The 17,244-nt window shown below is 43.7% G+C and overlaps 1 protein-coding gene across 1 annotated transcript in view; it reads left to right on the top strand.

Annotated features, from left to right (window-relative positions):
* Positions 1-526: 526 nt before the first annotated feature.
* LKAAEAR1 (LKAAEAR motif containing 1) overlaps positions 527-17,244 on the top strand; it is a 55,232-nt gene continuing 38,514 nt past the window's right edge. The window contains exon 1 of the mRNA XM_073607425.1: positions 527-674. The gene's annotated coding sequence lies outside the window, so the exon portion shown is untranslated. The remainder of the gene's footprint in view (positions 675-17,244) is intronic.

Here is a 17,244-nt window from a genome sequence, read left to right as displayed (position 1 = left end):
GAGCCCATCCTTGGTGTGAACCTTAAATTTGTGTAAAATGGCGACATACTTCATAAAGCTGTGTATTATTTAGCCTTTATTAGCACATTGAGAAGGTTATGAATGCAGACTGTGGGTGTAATAACTCATGACAAGTTTGTAATTATTGTTTATAATGGTTCTCAATAATAATAACTTCCTATATAGTAATCATATTCAAATATTTCAATCTTTATTTATAATATTCAATAAAGTTTGAAATATTTGAATATGATTACTATATAGGAAGTTATTATCGTGACTGTGTTCGCCTCTCATTAGCACGTATTCGTACAGTGGGAAAGTTATTGCGGCTCCTTATAGACAGGCTGCGGGACTAAATAACTTTAGAGCCGCCGTGTGCCTCTTCCAAAGCGAGTTATTACTGAGCACACAAGCAGTCACTTCCCCAGCCCGCCACTCTTTTCTCCACACAACACAAGCGCCGCCCCTCAGAGAACTTCTCTCAGCGAGCACCGCCATTGGCCGCCGGGGAGTCACGTGCGCGCAGAGGCGGGAAGTTCGCCTGGTTACCTGGTTGCCTCGGCGACGTTTGTCAACAGAGGTGTCATGGCGGCCTGAGGAGGACGGGAGCAGCACATAGGAGGAGTACTGGGGACGGGTGTGGTGCAGGAGAGAAGAGAGGCCCCTGTTAGGTAAAGGAAATCGCAGCTGGCAGTATTTTCACACGAATTCCCGGGAAGTTTTGGTACTGTTATCATTCTGTAGTTACATAGAACCTCCTGACAGTCCTGGAGGACAGCTGAGGAGGAGAGTATTGCTGGAGACTGAGCTAAAGCAAGAGAGAGACACAACTCTCACCACTGACATGTTTCAGGCACTGGGGGAAGTGTTCAATCTGGGGTTGCTCATTCCTCTTTGCAAAACTGCTCCAGCTCCTTCAGGTTGGCTGGTTTGCGCTTGTGAACGGCAATCTTTAAGTCTGACCACAGATTTTCTATTGGATTGAGGTCTGGGCTTTGACTAGGCCATTCCAACACATTTACAGTATCTCACAAAAGTAAGTACACCCCTCACATTTTTTGTAAATATTTTATTCTATCTTTTCATGTGACAACACTGAAGAAATGACACTTTGCTACAATGTAAAGTAGTGAGTGTACAGCTTGTATAACAGTGTAAATTTGCTGTCCCCTCAAAATAATTCAACACACAGCCATTAATGTCTAAACCGCTGGCAACAAAAGTGAGTACACCCCTAAGTGAAAATGTCCAGATTGGGCCCAATTAGCCATTTTCCCTCCCCGGTGTCATGTGACTCGTTAGTGTTACAAGGTCTCGGGTATGAATGGGGAGCAGGTGTGTTAAATTTGGTGTTATCGCTCTCACTCTCTCATACTGGTCACTGGAAGTTCAACATGGCACCTCATGGCAAAGAACTCTCTGAGGATCTGAAAAAAAAAGAATTGTCGCTCTACATAAAGATGGCCTAGGCTATAAGAAGATTGCCAAGACCCTGAAACTGAGCTGCAGCATGGTGGCCAAGACCATACAGAGGTATAACAGGACAGGTTCTACTCAGAACAGGCCTCTCCATGGTCAACCACAGAAGTTGAGGTCACGTGCTCAGCGTCATATCCAGAGGTTGTCTTTGGGAAATAGACGTATGAGTGCTGCCAGCATTGCTGTAGAGGTTGAAGGGGTGGGGGGTCAGCCTGTCAGTGCTCAGACCATACGCCGCACACTGCATCAAATTGGTCTGCATGGCTGTCATCCCAGAAGGAAGCCTCTTCTAAAGATGATGCACAAGAAAGTCCGCAAACAGTTTGCTGAAGACAAGCAGACTAAGGACATGGATTACTGGAACCATGTCCTGATGAGACCAAGATAAACTTATTTGGTTCAGATGGTGACAAGCGTGTGTGGCGGCAACCAGGTGAGGAGTACAAAGACAAGTGTGTCTTGCCTACAGTCAAGCATGGTGGTGGGAGTGTCATGGTCTGGGGCTGCATGAGTGCTGCCGGCACTGGGGAGCTACAGTTCATTGAGGGAACCATGAATGCCAACATGTACTGTGACATACTGAAGCAGAGCATGATCACCTCCCTTCAGAGACTGGGCCGCAGGGCAGTATTCCAACATGATAACGACCCCAAACACACCTCCAAGACGACACCCCCATCCCACATGCAAAAGGCAAATGCGCATGTCAGTCCCACACACATATGTAAACGGTGTTCGCACCACACATGTGAGGTTATGCTGTGAATGTGAGAGTGAGAGCAATAATTCTACCAACAGATCTCCTATGTAACTCTAAACTGGTAACCTGTAAAGGCTTTTAAAACATTGCCTATGGTGATTTTTGAGTACCGTAGTTTGGAGCCGTTCCACAGGTGTACACAATTTTAAAGCATGACCTGTTAGATATCTATTTACTGGGCATAACATCCTCTTTCATGTTTTACCAAAAACATGGGTATTATATTGTGTTTGTGTGCACTAAAATTCATTAACATTTTTAAAAAAAAAATTGAGTTTGAAAAATCGTTGGGCAAATACCACGTGACATAAATTGCAACATGCGCCATTTTATTCTCTTATATTATATATAATGTTTGGAGGCAGGTAATTCTTTATTAAAATAATTTGCTAAGCAATTTTCTAGCAAACAATTGCCGATTTTTATTTATTTATTTTTACATACTTTTGTATAGTCACTGAAAACGCATGTTTAATGACCCTTAGCGCTGCATTTATTTCTTTATCACATTATGTATGAGAGAAATGTCAGAAGTGGCCTGGGGGTCAAGTAGTTCAATGTTTTTTTGTTTTGTTTTGTTTTGTTTTTTTTTTTATTCAATTTTATTGCTATCACAAGGGATGAACTGCATCACTTGTGATATCTTTGGGCAGGTAACAGATTCTCATTCAAAGCATTTGATTAACCCCTAGATCTGTTTGATCAAAAGCTTCTCTGGCCATACCAGCCAGGGAAACACAGCACTGAAAACAGCAGTGACGAAATCCTCGTCATTTCTGGCCTTCAGAGGAGATTGGGGACTGGATGTTTCTCCCTCTCCTCTGTGGGCAGCCAACCCAACTGCTTGAAGGTACTAAATGATGTGGTGCTTTTGCTCAATTGTTGCAATAACAAGTTAATGTGTAATCAACAAGAAAATAAAAAATCAAGTGTATCAAGAATGTGTTTCAATGTAGCTAAAAATAAACATAAACCTAAAAGTATCAATGCTCTAGCCCAGTGGTCTCCAAACTGCAGGCCAGATGCGACCCTTTGCTTGCTTTTATCCGGCCATTGGGGCACTATTTCATCCACAGACACCAATGATGGGGCATAATTCCCCCCTACAGGCACCAATGATGGGACACCATTCCTCATGTTGACACCAATGATGGGGCACAATTTCTCCCAATGACACCAATGATGGGGCACAATTTCTCCCACTGACACCAAAGATGGAGCATTGTTTTTTCCCCACTGATGTCAGGACCATTTCTACTCCTAATGGCCACAGTCCGGCTTTTCTATTGTCTGAAGGACAGTAAACTGGCCCTTTGTTTAGAAAGTTTGGAGACCCCTGCTCTAGCCCATTAACATGGTATATTCAGCTCATGTAGATCAATGATAGAACTTCAATATTGTAAAGTAATGAGTAGTAAATTACATTCCTGGTGGAACAGGAGAACAGTTTCTCTTCCCCTTTCCTTCAATTGACATTGAAAAGGATTGCTATATACATAGAAAAGTTGTCCCATTTTCATTGTCTGTTTTGGAATGCCTGCCAATGTCAGGGACATTCTTGACCACCAATATAAGGGACATTCTTCCCACTGACCTCCAATATAAGGGACATTCTTCCCACTGACCTCCAATGTAAGGGTCGTTCTTCGCACTGACCTCCAATGTAAGGGTCGTTCTTCGCACTGACCTCCAATGTAAGGGTCGTTCTTCGCACTGACCTCCAATGTAAGGGTCGTTCTTCGCACTGACCTCCAATGTAAGGGTCGTTCTTCGCACTGATCTCCAATGTAAGGGTCGTTCTTCGCACTGACCTCCAATGTAAGGGTCGTTCTTCGCACTGACCTCCAATGTAATGGTCGTTCTCCCCACTGACCTCCAATGTAAGGGTCGTTCTTCCCACTGACCTCCAATGTAAGGGTCGTTCTTCCCACTGACCTCCAATGTAAGGGTCGTTCTTCGCACTGACCTCCAATGTAATGGTCGTTCTCCCCACTGACCTCCAATGTAAGGGTCGTTCTTCCCACTTACCTCCAATGTAAGGGTCGTTCTTCCCACTGACCTCCAATGTAAGGGTCGTTCTTCCCACTGACCTCCAATGTAAGGGTCGTTCTTCGCACTGACCTCCAATGTAAGGGTCGTTCTTCGCACTGACCTCCAATGTAAGGGTCGTTCTTCGCACTGACCTCCAATGTAAGGGTCGTTCTTCGCACTGACCTCCAATGTAAGGGTCGTTCTTCGCACTGACCTCCAATGTAAGGGTCGTTCTTCGCACTGACCTCCAATGTAAGGGTCGTTCTTCGCACTGACCTCCAATGTAAGGGTCGTTCTTCGCACTGACCTCCAATGTAAGGGTCGTTCTTCGCACTGACCTCCAATGTAAGGGTCGTTCTTCGCACTGACCTCCAATGTAAGGGTCGTTCTTCGCACTGACCTCCAATGTAATGGTCGTTCTCCCCACTGACCTCCAATGTAAGGGTCGTTCTTCCCACTGACCTCCAATGTAAGGGTCGTTCTTCCCACTGACCTCCAATGTAAGGGTCGTTCTTCGCACTGACCTCCAATGTAAGGGTCGTTCTTCGCACTGACCTCCAATGTAAGGGTCGTTCTTCGCACTGACCTCCAATGTAAGGGTCGTTCTTCGCACTGACCTCCAATGTAAGGGTCGTTCTTCGCACTGACCTCCAATGTAAGGGTCGTTCTTCGCACTGACCTCCAATGTAAGGGTCGTTCTTCGCACTGACCTCCAATGTAAGGGTCGTTCTTTGCACTGACCTCCAATGTAAGGGTCGTTCTTTGCACTGACCTCCAATGTAAGGGTCGTTCTTCGCACTGACCTCCAATGTAAGGGTCGTTCTTCGCACTGACCTCCAATGTAAGGGTCGTTCTTCGCACTGACCTCCAATGTAAGGGTCGTTCTTCGCACTGACCTCCAATGTAAGGGTCGTTCTTCGCACTGACCTCCAATGTAAGGGTCGTTCTTCGCACTGACCTCCAATGTAAGGGTCGTTCTTCGCACTGACCTCCAATGTAAGGGTCGTTCTTCGCACTGACCTCCAATGTAAGGGTCGTTCTCCCCACTGACCTCCAATGTAAGGGTCGTTCTTCCCACTGACCTCCAATGTAAGGGACAATGGGCTTCATTCACAGAAATATCGCAAGCGAGATGCTTAAGTGTCCAGATACATTTTCCCTAAATACTGTAGCTAAAAATGCTTGATTAATACTGCATGAACAGTTATTAAACTCAATTCACAGAAGAAAATAAAGAATTAAATGCATGCAAAAATTAAGTAGTGGTCCAAGCATGCGGTATTTAAGGAACGTGTATGATTTTAACTGGTTGTTAAGTAGCAGACAGCAGCCACTGTCATGGTTGTTTGGAAACGGACGGCCACCGTGTCCTTAACAACCGATGAGTCATCAGCTGTCAGAGGTCTTCTGACTGCTGAATGTAAAGAAAAGATTTGCCGGCATTAAAAAAAATCACAAAAACGTCGTTCCTCCCCAATTCATAGCAGGTCGTTTGGTTCTGGTATGGATTTTGAGGGGAACCCCAATGCAAAAATGTAAAAAACAATGGTGTGGGCCCCCCCAAAATCCATTTCATGATGTGCCCCCCCCCCCCCCCCCCCGGACCATACCAGGCCATATGCCCTAAACATGGAGGGGGGGGGTTGCTTAGGGGCAGGGCACCCCAAGCACCTTGTCCCCGTGTATTCCATGTTATTTATTAGTTTTATTCAATATATCTACAATGTTCTGCTCATACTAATCTACCATGAGCTGTAGATATGATGTTTAGCAGGGATTTCCTGATGACATGAGAAGGTTGAGAAAAGCTGTTCTATAGAACATAGAATATATGAATATAGACTGATCATGGCAACACATAATTGTCAAGAAAGCACCATAGATGTGGAGATGTAAAATACATGTGATCGTGTAGTTTGGGGATCTGTGACATGGAAATGATGGAAATGGCAGATTGTAATGTGTGTGGCTCACTCTTGCAGGTAACCCTTTGCTGGCTGCTCAGAGCACAGAATATACACCTTTTTATGTCCAAGTTATAGTATTATTACAAGCCTGTAGTATCCTATTAGTGCTGCACTTAAAACTTTGCCTATTTAATGGGCACTTTTCGTTATTAGCACAAATAAAAGCCCATTTAATTGGGCTGGCGGGATTGTCATCTCGTCACGGTGCTATTAATTATCCAGAATGGAAGTAGACAGCGCTGGGCTCTGCGCTCACTCCCGTGTCATCAGACAGCACAGCCTCTCTGTTTGCTTCATGTAATTAGATTACACAGCGTTTCTCTATATTTTCGGTCCTGGGCGGACATTAGCGCACAGATGAAAACAAAAGTTAATTTGCATTTTCATTACAAAAGCAAAAAAAAAAACCACATATGTCTGTGGATGTAAGAATGCAGGGCTGTGATGTGACGGCCTTGGGGGATTATTAATAATGAACACTTTTCTAGCAGAGAAATGTATTCGGGGTGATTTTTATGTCATTATTTATCTCTTTTTTTTCTTACTCATCTTTTCTTTCCACAAGTACCTGTGTTCATGAAACACAAATCACTTTTCACCTGGTGATGAAGGGATGATTGGCTGTACCAGTTGCTGGATAGCTTAGACAGCCAATCAGATGATGGTAAGTGGGAGAAGAGTTTTGTCAGTGACACCATGGAAACATTTGTATAGGGACTCCATCCTGTTTTCTGGAGAAGCCCAGTCAGCAGTGTATGTATATATCCATGCAGTATCCGAGGAGCACCCCTCCCCCTCTTCATTATCTCTTATTAGTGGCCACCATTGGATAGGAAGTATCCCTTCAGTTCTCCCACATAAAGGAGTTTATTTCCCATGGTTGAGACACTGGTACTTTCATTCTTTTACGATTATTATTATTATTATTATTATTATTATTCAGGATTTATATAGTGCCAACAGTTTACGCAACGCTTTACAATATAAAAGGGAGACAATAGTTATAATGCAATAAAATACAAGAGGATTAAGAGGGCCCTGCTCAGAAAAGCTTACAATCTAATAGGGTGGGGCAGGTGGTACAAAAGGTTGTAACTGTGGGGAATGAGCTGATAGAAGTGGTAGGAGATTAGTTAGAGACGTGATAGGCTTTCCTGAAGAGATGAGTTTTCAGGGATCGCCTGAAGGTAGCAAGAGTAGGGGATAGCCGGACAGGTTGGGGTAGCGAGTTCCAGAGGATGGGAGAGGCTCTGGAGAAATCCTGGAGATGAGCATGGGAGGAGGAGACGAGAGAACTTGACTGTAGGAGGTCTTGGGAGGTGTAATCGCTGTAATGTTTTGTACTGTTTTTGGTCTTATAGCAGCACCATCTTGAATGTAAAGCATTTTAGGTTGTGCCCCCCAAGTATGTTTTTGTATATTGGTGATTCTCTGGACACCATGGGGAAGATTCAGGCTAGGTTCACACTTACGTGAATTGGATGGAGGTTTTGCCCGCATCCAATTCACATGACAGGACAAGACTGTGCCAGGCTCTCAATGGAGCCGGTTCACACACCTCCGAGGCAGCTGCAGAGCGAATTGCACAGGAGTCCTGTATGGCTTTGGCTCCATTTCAGGTCCCAATTCAGGCAAAAATTCGGACCTGATTCGCACCTGAAACAGAGACGCACCGGACCCCTGCTGTGAGCCGCATCCACAGCAAGTGTGAACCCGGCCTTACTAAACCTGGAGCACCCAGGATCTGGTGCATCTGTGCATGGTGGCCAATCCGATTCTAACTTCAGGCTGTTTAACCACTTCCCGCCTGCTCAATGTCATATGACGTCATCGACTTTGATGCCTGTGGCATCATTCAGTTATCTTCTTTTAGAGCCGTTGATTCCCTTTACCGTAAGGACAATCATATCGGCTGTTCAGCCGCTTGATTGTTCTTACAGGCGGCGGGGGGGAGCCCCCCCTCCTACCGCCACCCTCCGGTGCTTCTACCGACTCACCTGTGCGATCGGTGAACCGGAGAAGAAACCGACCAGTACCGGATGTTGACGAAAGAGATTTTGGGCGGACCAGATGGTCCCCGAAGTCTCTACGATAGTTCGGAGCCCGGGTGCGATGTTATGATGTCACGCCCGACCTCCGCATTTGAAAAAATGCCACCGCCTCGGCTGGGAAGCTGTGATCCTTCTCTCTTTTTTTTTTTTTTTTTTTTTTTTTTTTTTTAAATTAAACTGTTTTTCTTCCAAACAAATGCGAAAAATTGCTGCGCAAATACCGTCCAAAATAAAACGGCCACCATTTTATTCCACAGGGTCTCTGCTAAAAAAAAAACATATATAATGTTTGGGGGTTCTGAGTAATTTTTTCTAGCAAAAAAATTATGATTTTTACATGTAGGAGAGAAGTGTCAGAATTGGCCCGCTAGGCAAGTTGCTAATTAAAGCGGATCTTCACTGCATTTTAAGATGGCCATACACCATACAATTTTCTTACTCAATTTCCTTTAGATTTACCTTCAACTATGTAGTGCAAGGGTCTGCCTGATTGCATACAAATTTAAAGTGTTTAGGTTTGACCTCATTTTCTATGGTTTTGTTAAATCTAAAGGACAGTTGTACAAGAGAATTGTATAATGTATGGCCAGCTTCGATCTTGATAAGAAGCCTCAGAGGCTTCTTACCACGTGATCAGCTGTGACCAATCACAGCTGATCACCCCGAGAACCAGGAAGTGTCGGTAAATGGCATTCCTCGGTTCGCGCTGACAGGGGGGGGGGGGTCTGTGCTGATAATCAGCACACTGATTATCAGCACAGCCCCCATCAAATGTACCAATAAGCTGCCAATGGGTGCCCAGTTAGTGCCCCATCATAACCCCCTGCCAGTGCCCAATAAAGTGCCAATCAGTGTCCATCACAGTGCCAATCAGTACCCAGCATTAACACCTGTCAGTACCTGCCCAATCAGTGCCTTCTATTAGTGTCCATCAGTGCCACCTGTCAGTGCTGCCCATCAGTGTCTCCTCATCAGTGCCAACTCATCAGTGCCCATCAGTGAAGGAGAAAACAAAATTTTATAACAGAAACGAAGAAAAACTGTTTTTGTTTTTTTTTGTTTTTTCAAAAATGTCGGTCTTTTTTAGTTTAGCAAAAAATAAACACCGCGGAGGTGATCAAATACCACCAAAAGAAAGCTCTACTTGTGGGAAGAAAATGATACAAATGTATTTGGGTACAGTGTTGCATGACCGCGCAATTGTCATTCAAAGTACGACAGCGCTGAAAGCTCAAAATTGTCCTGGGCAGGAAGGGGCGAAAGTGCCCAGCATTGAAGTGGTTAAGCTTTGACGATGAAAAATGGAAGCTGATTGGTTTCTATGCAGAGCTGCACCAGATTTTGTACTCTTTGTACTTCCTCTCTGCTGCAAGGCAGAACTTCTAACCAATAATCCAGAGTGCAGCACACAGTAAGGCTCGGTTCACACTAGGGGCGGCACGACTTGCAGGTTGCCTCACCGAGGCGACCTGCACACGACATCCACGGCGACTTGCAAAACGACTTCTGTATAGAGGTCTATGCAAGTCGCCTCAAGTCGCCCCAAAAGAAGCACAGGAACCTTTTTCTAAGTCGGAGCGACTTGCGTCACTCCTATTAGAACGGTTCCATTGTACAGAACGGGAGGCGACTTGTCAGGCGACTAGGTCGCCTGACAAGTCGCCCCTGTGTGAACCGGCAGTAAGCCATACTTGGGCACTAATTGTCATACCATCTGAACAATGGCTACACAATTGTAGAATGATATGACTAGAAGATGACAGTTGCTGAATTATGCCGGCTATAGATGGATTGAATCTCAACCGGTTCAGCAGGGACCTACCAAGATTCGATCCTTCTATGGGCAGGCTGATTGTACTGAAGTCGATCTATCGAACAACTTCAGTACAACCAGCCTCTTGGACTTTTTGCATGTGATCACATAGCATGTAGCCACTATCGGTGTTCCTGTGTGTGTGTTTTGCCGGAAGGCTCCCCACTGAAATAACACAATAGTGCTGTGGGAGGGATTCCCCCAGCAACACTGTCTGTATTGATGGGGGACTCCAGTGATCTTCTTTCCTTCCACCATGGGTAAAATAATAGCATAATCTATAGACTGCTTTAGTGAGTAATTGTGGGAGACCTCTTGTTTACGGGGGATATGGGAAATTATTTTTCTACACACACCTTCACAGGTTGAACTGGATGGACTGTTTTCTTTATTCAACCTTACTAACTATGTAACTATATGTTACTATGTTTAATACTTCATTCTTCTTTATATTTCTTGGTGAACCAAAGTCCAAAAGAGAAAGTAGTGTGACCAATTCCTCCAACGGAAAGATGTGAAGTGGTAGCATCAGACTCAGAGTCCGATTTCTTCCACTTCACATCTTTCTGTTGGAGGAATTGGTCACAGGACATTGGTGCCTGCAGCTTTTGATACATCTAATATCCATCCGTTCATATGAGCGAGTGACGCCCCGGGACTAGGAGAATGATTTCAAAGGCGCTGTTTGATCCCCTGTAACGGGGGATTGGAGCTGGTAAGCAGCTAATCTTATTATTGGTGGCGGCACTGTTCACATGAGGTGATTGATGGCGGTTTTATCATCGGGGATCATCAAGTCTCATGGCTAGAATCACTGGTGTATCACATATGGACTTTATGTTTTCATATCTGATGAACTGACTCATTTTTCTGTATTTTAGCGCAATTCTTTTACTTTATATTATTACTATTCTGTAGTTTGTCATACAGGAGAATCTCTGCTCATACTTGCTGGTTTGTTTTTTCTTTTGTTCTTGTTTTGACCCTTTTTAGTGCAGTTTGTTCTTCCCTTCCAGCTGTGGTAATATATTTTGCTGAAGTGACATTTTGGATCCTATATAGTAGATAACTGTAATCCTCCTTTTAACCTCCCTGACGGTATTCCTGAGTCTGGCTCGGGGTGGGTTTTCAGTACCAAAAGCGGTAACCCCGAGCCACACTCTAGATCGCATCGCAGGATCCAGGTACAGTTACTTACCTTGTCCCCAGCATCCTGCGATGTCTCCCCGCAGTGTGCGGCGGCTGTGTCTTCGCTCGATGTATTACAGAGCCGAGCTCCGTTCCCTGCGAGCGATGCAACGCGCGGGGACGGAGCACGGCGCCAAATTCAAAAAGGCAAACTCACACAATACATATACAGTACACTGTAATCTTACAGATTACATTACTGTAGCACATTATTTCACATCCCTTTTGTCCCCAGTGCTTTGTCCTATGCCCTGCATGCAGTTTTATATTATATATACTGTTCTTTCTGCCTGGAAACTGGAGATTGTCCATAGCAACCAAAAACTGTCCCTGTACATCAAAAGTGGTTTTAGACCAGCTAGAAAACAGCGAAAATAAATTAGAATCACTTGCAGAATTGAGCGGTAGTGATTTGTGGGGAAATTCCTCATCAAACACTGAAAGTAATGACAGCGACAATTCTGCAACTGAGCAAATTTCAGTGTTTTTGATTTGATTACATTATTGAATATTTTTTCCTTTATTATTATTATTATTATTTGTTATAATTATTTATAGTTATTATATTATAACTTATGATTTTGTGTTTCAAACTTTATCATACCCGGGATGTCTACTATTTGGACAGATTTAAGTGAGTTATTCCTAAGAACTACAGACCTACAATATAAAACGCCAAATTTCCATGCAAAAGAATTGTACCGCTTTGAGCATCAAAAATCTGAAATAATCATACTGCCAGAGGGGTTAAGCACCTATTTCACCAGCCTTTAGACTCCACTTAAAGTGGTTGTAAACCCACTTTTACCTACAGTGAACCTGCACAGTTTAGGATATATTCACTGTATCCGCATGTGCCGACGTCAGCGCACTGAAGAAATGGCCCGGAGCCCGCCAACCCGGAAATAACTCCGGGAGACATGTCACCGGGCACAGCGGTGTGCGGGGACCACTGCAACAGCTACGATCTAAGTATTTGCATACTGCGATGCATACTAGCTCATTATGCCTTTTTTATCTTGCAGGGTTTTTTTTTGTTTTGTTTTTTTCTGAGTTTACAACCACTTTAACCCACCTAGTAGTTGTCTCGTCTGTCTGGAAACAAAAACAGGGGTTGTACTAAGTATTACCAAAAGGTCAGACTTTATAGGCTATGAAAACGATGGAGAGGAAGAATAATATAAATGAACAAGTTTATTGGAATTTACATAACATAGAATAATCAAAAGGAGATAAAAAACGTAGCATATATGCATCTGTGTTCATGTGCAGTGAGCCTTTTGTACGTCTACGCGTTTCGCCGTTAAGCTTCTTCAGGACACGGCCAAGGTTCAAACACAAAACAGATAAGAGAACATATTTATATCTGAAATGAGATACAATGCCATTAAAATCACAGCTAATACAAAGAAAAAATGATTTATATTTTATTATTTCCAGAATATTTTGGCCGTGGCTATTTTAGTGCACCCTCCCTTCATTCTTAAATTGCTTGTCTATGTCGTCTTTACAATATGGTCCATATGTAGTGCAACAAGCACTGAGTTGTATAAAAAACGCCTACAAATGAGCTATTACGTTTACAGAGAACCAGTCGTGATTGAGCCTATGTGAGAATCTGAATATACGGTCTCAAAGTAAAGGTAAACTCAGATTTAATTATATATAGCTTGTTAATGCATTGGGGTTGATTTACTAAAGGGAAATAGATTGCATTTGTTTTCCCCAAAGCTTAGTAAATGAGGTAAAGCTCTGCTGATTTCCATCATCCAATTATATGCAAGAAAAAATGTTTGTTTTTTGTTTTTTTTTATTTTCCTTGCACCAGTTTGGGTATTATTTACAAAGTGAACCTTTACCTTTACCATGGAAAGTTAGTGCAATTCCACTTGCAAAGTGCACAGTCTTTTTGCCTTTAGTAAATCAACCCCATTCCGTATAGTGAACTATGGCTTTTTTAAATGCAATACTTGTTTAAACTTTTTTTCATCACTTTTCGCAGTGCTTTTATTCACCTCCAGCCTCTTTGCAGCCAATTCTGGTCTACATGCATTCCAGTAATGTCTGTGTGGCATTTTTCAGGGTGGGTTTCCTGATGGTGACAACAGTGAACCATGCTTGAGTAATGTGTATTTGAAACCGCCATCAGAAACCCTATGACGGGGTATAACTGGAAGATAGAGACAGATCATCTCTTCCCCCTTATAACAGGAAGAGCCTGAGCAAAGATCCTAATGGCAGGATCACCAGGAATTATTTTAATGAAATGAGACCTAAAGTGGTTGTAAAGGTTCAAGGTTTTTTTTACCTTCATGCAAGCTAATAAAAGAAACCTTCTGTGTGCAGCAGCCCCCCAAAAATTCTTACCTGAAATATCTCGATCCAGCGTTGTGTACAAGAGCAGTGGCTCTCCCAGGTCTCTTCCTCTTCATTGATTGAGACGGCAGTGGGAGCCGTTGGCTCCAGCTACTGTCAATCACAGCCAGTGAGCCAATGAGGAAAGAAAGGGGGCAGGGCGAGCGGTGGCTCTGTGTGTGAATGGACTCGCAGAGCAGCGTCTCGGGAGCGAGCCTGCTTGGGTGCCCCCATAGCAAGCTGGGTGCCCCCATGCAAGAGGAACGAGCCAGGAATGCCGGCAGAAGACTTGGGAAGAGAAGGATCCCGGCTGCTCGGTGCAAAACTGCTGCACAGAGCAGGTAAGTATGACATGCATGTAATTTTTTTTTTTTTTACTTTAACCACTTGCCGACCGGGCCATTGCCGAAAGACGGCAACAGTGCGGTCGGCTAGTTCTGGGTGGACGTCCATGGAACTCGGGAACATCCGTCACATATCACGGTAAATAGCCGCTGATCGTGGGCGTTTACCACGTGATCGTTCCATCAAATGACGGAGCGATCACATGTAAACAAACTGGCGTCATGTCATGACGCCGGTTCCTCCCTCCCCTCTCTGTACCGATCGGTACAGTGCGGAGGGAGAGGGGGAGAGATGGCAGCACTGTGGGCTGGATGTTTAGTGCCCACAGCACTGCTCATTATACATAATGGCAATAATCTGCAATACTCTGCAACACTGCAACACTGTGCTATACTCTGCAACTCTACCAATACTCGCCAATACTCTGCCAATACGCGCCAATACTCTGCCAATATTAGCCAATACTCTGCAACACTGTGCTATACTGTGCAATACTCTGCAACTCTGCCAATACTCTGCCAATACTAGCCAATACTCTGCAATAAATTTTAACAGAAACGAAGAATTTTTTTTTTTTTTATCGAATTTTCAGTCTTTTTTGATTTATAGCGCAAAAAATAAAAATCCTAGCGGTGATTAAAGAAAGCTCTATTCTCTCTCTCTCTCTCTCTCTCTCTCTCTCTCTCTCTCTATATCTATATCTATATCTATATCTATATCTATATATATATATATATATATATATATATATATATATATATCATTTCAATATATATATATATATATTTTTTTTTTTTTTTGAATTGACACCAACATTTTAAAGCTCATATCAAATGTTAGTGATTGCAGTGGTTACATCTACTTTAAAGAGTGCATATTTGGATTCTTGCATAAGTAAGTGGTAACGGGTTCTCTTTTAATAGAGAATATGGCTGACGGTGAACGCGTTGCCTTTATAGACAGGTGCGGTGTACAGGGGGAAAAGCTCTGTTTTGTAACTGAAGCATTTTTGAGGAGTAGGGATAGTATTTGATCCTGGTGGCTCCAACCTGAATTGCCTCCTCCACATTTTGTTCTACATGTTTGTTCTCAGCTTGAGAGCCGTCTATTTCCCTCCCAGGCCACGTATATCTGCGCTCTTCATCCACTTTGATTTTAACCATTTGCACTGCAACTATCTCCGATGTGTTTCCTCCATGCTCTGCGGGGGTAACAGTTTGTCTGCGATGCGCTGAGCCGTTTTCACCTCCAGCGGCTGTTCTCCAGGGGGGGTCAGAAGGTCTTCCTTGCAAGAAAGCAAAACCGTACAGCAAATTTCCAACAAATCTCTTCTGTTCCGCTAAGACAAATAATCCTCGCAACGTACAGTGAACCGGGACAACGAGCCTGTTTAAAGATTTCCCAGAAGACATCTCCAACATGCCCGCAATGCCAAGCTTTTTACCTCTTTTCTTTTGAATCCGTTTTTTATTTAAGAGGATTTTAAATTCATGCAGAATTCAAGGTCAAAATCCGAAACGCATCAGGTTTGAGCAAAGAAAACTGCAGTTACAGTAAAGCTGTTGCCTACAGCAAAGAGGCTCTACCAATCCTAAGCAACCAGTGAGGATTCCATCTCTGGAAGATGATTGGTTGCTGTGGGGCAGGTGCTCAACTTTTTGTTACGGTTCTCCCGTATTGGCATCCTTGCAGCTTATTTGAAGCATACCTAAAGTAAACAAAAGTCAAACAGTTATCATATTATTTATGTTTAATCTAAGTTTATCAGATTTTCACAAAATAACAAGATTTTCACAGAAACCAAAAAAGAGATGTTGCACTAAGTACGGGTCGTACATATTGATATTCTCCAGGTCACATGGGGGGGGGGGTTGGGGGAGAATCAGTCCTACACCTTTCTTATAATTACTGAACTAGCTGCTGTAAGAAAATGTCTAAACAAAGTAGAACTATAGGGGAAAAAAATATTCTTTTTTCATTATGGATAGTGTAAGGGAGGGTTATAACCCCTTTTGGATTTTTTTTTTTTTTTTTCCCAATCTGTGATCCATTATGGAAATTTCCCCTCACTTCCTGTCCCATAGCCAAACAGGAAGTGAGAGGAAAATCTCAGCAAATTAAGGGAATTCTTTGGGGTCCTCCAGGTCACCAGAACTAGTGTACCTATTGGAAGATTTCCCCTCCTATTACTTTTCTGGGGACAACCCAATTTTTTTTTCAAAGCACTGTAATTCTAAAAAAAATGTGCAGCGCTAATATAAACACCAGATCAAATGATTTTAGGGAACAACCCACTGAACGGTACTGACATTTATCTAAAATAATGAGTATGAATGAATGTACATACTTCACAGGCAAATCAAATAAACAGAATGAGCGTATACAGCAGGGGTAGGCAGCCCCCGGCACACAAAGCCTCTTTAGCCGGCACTCGGCTTTCTCCCCATCAGCAGAGCAGCGCAGGGAAGTGTCGGTGAGACACTAATGCATTCAATTTCACAATTCCCCACACCACACCTACACTGAGGGGGAGGCACTGCTCCCCCACACATTGTAAATTATGGGAAACATTGTTTGGTTCTCTAACTTTGCTGTAGCTGCGATTGTCCGCTTTTGTGATGGGGAAGAGATTGGGTGCAGTTCTGCTGGGGGGGGGGGGGGGGGGGGGCGGTCCCTGTTTCCAGGAGGAGGAGGGCTGTCATTGGCCACTGCTAAAGCCAATCACAGTCCTGCTAGCCCCACCCACCATCTGGAGGAAGAGGACGCATTTGGTTGCCACTACCAATCTCAGAAAGAAGGGATTTCACTGCGATGGAGAAAACCACAATCAGGTGACAGTTTGTGGAATTACTGTTGCGCTTCTGGGAACTTTGTTGAAATTATTCCAGAACCTTTGCGTCACTTACTACTGAACCCGGCACTCTGTGTCCCTTTAAGCCACAGCCAGTATTCAGCACAATGAAAATCACACCCAACTTTTTCTGTGGCGCAGAGCACCGCACTTTTTCTCAGTTGCGGGGGCCCAACTTATGATCCTGCACACAGGTCCACTGCTTTCAGAAAATACCCCTGACCTGAGCTCATCATTGCGCATCCATTCCAGATGCTTGTATGTGACATCACATACATCCCATACATCGCATACAATCACGTGGACTGGATGGGAGAGGTGGATCAGCAGGATGAGTGTGCCAGGACAGGTAGATGTGTCTCATCTCTGCTTCCTTTCACCACTCTGCAAATCATAGATGA

The sequence above is a fragment of the Aquarana catesbeiana genome, linkage group LG12 (genome assembly GCF_042186555.1).
Source record: "Aquarana catesbeiana isolate 2022-GZ linkage group LG12, ASM4218655v1, whole genome shotgun sequence".
Taxonomy (NCBI): Eukaryota; Metazoa; Chordata; class Amphibia; order Anura; family Ranidae; genus Aquarana; species Aquarana catesbeiana.
Note: the sequence above shows the minus strand (reverse complement) of the source record. Positions and strands in the feature narration are given on the sequence as shown.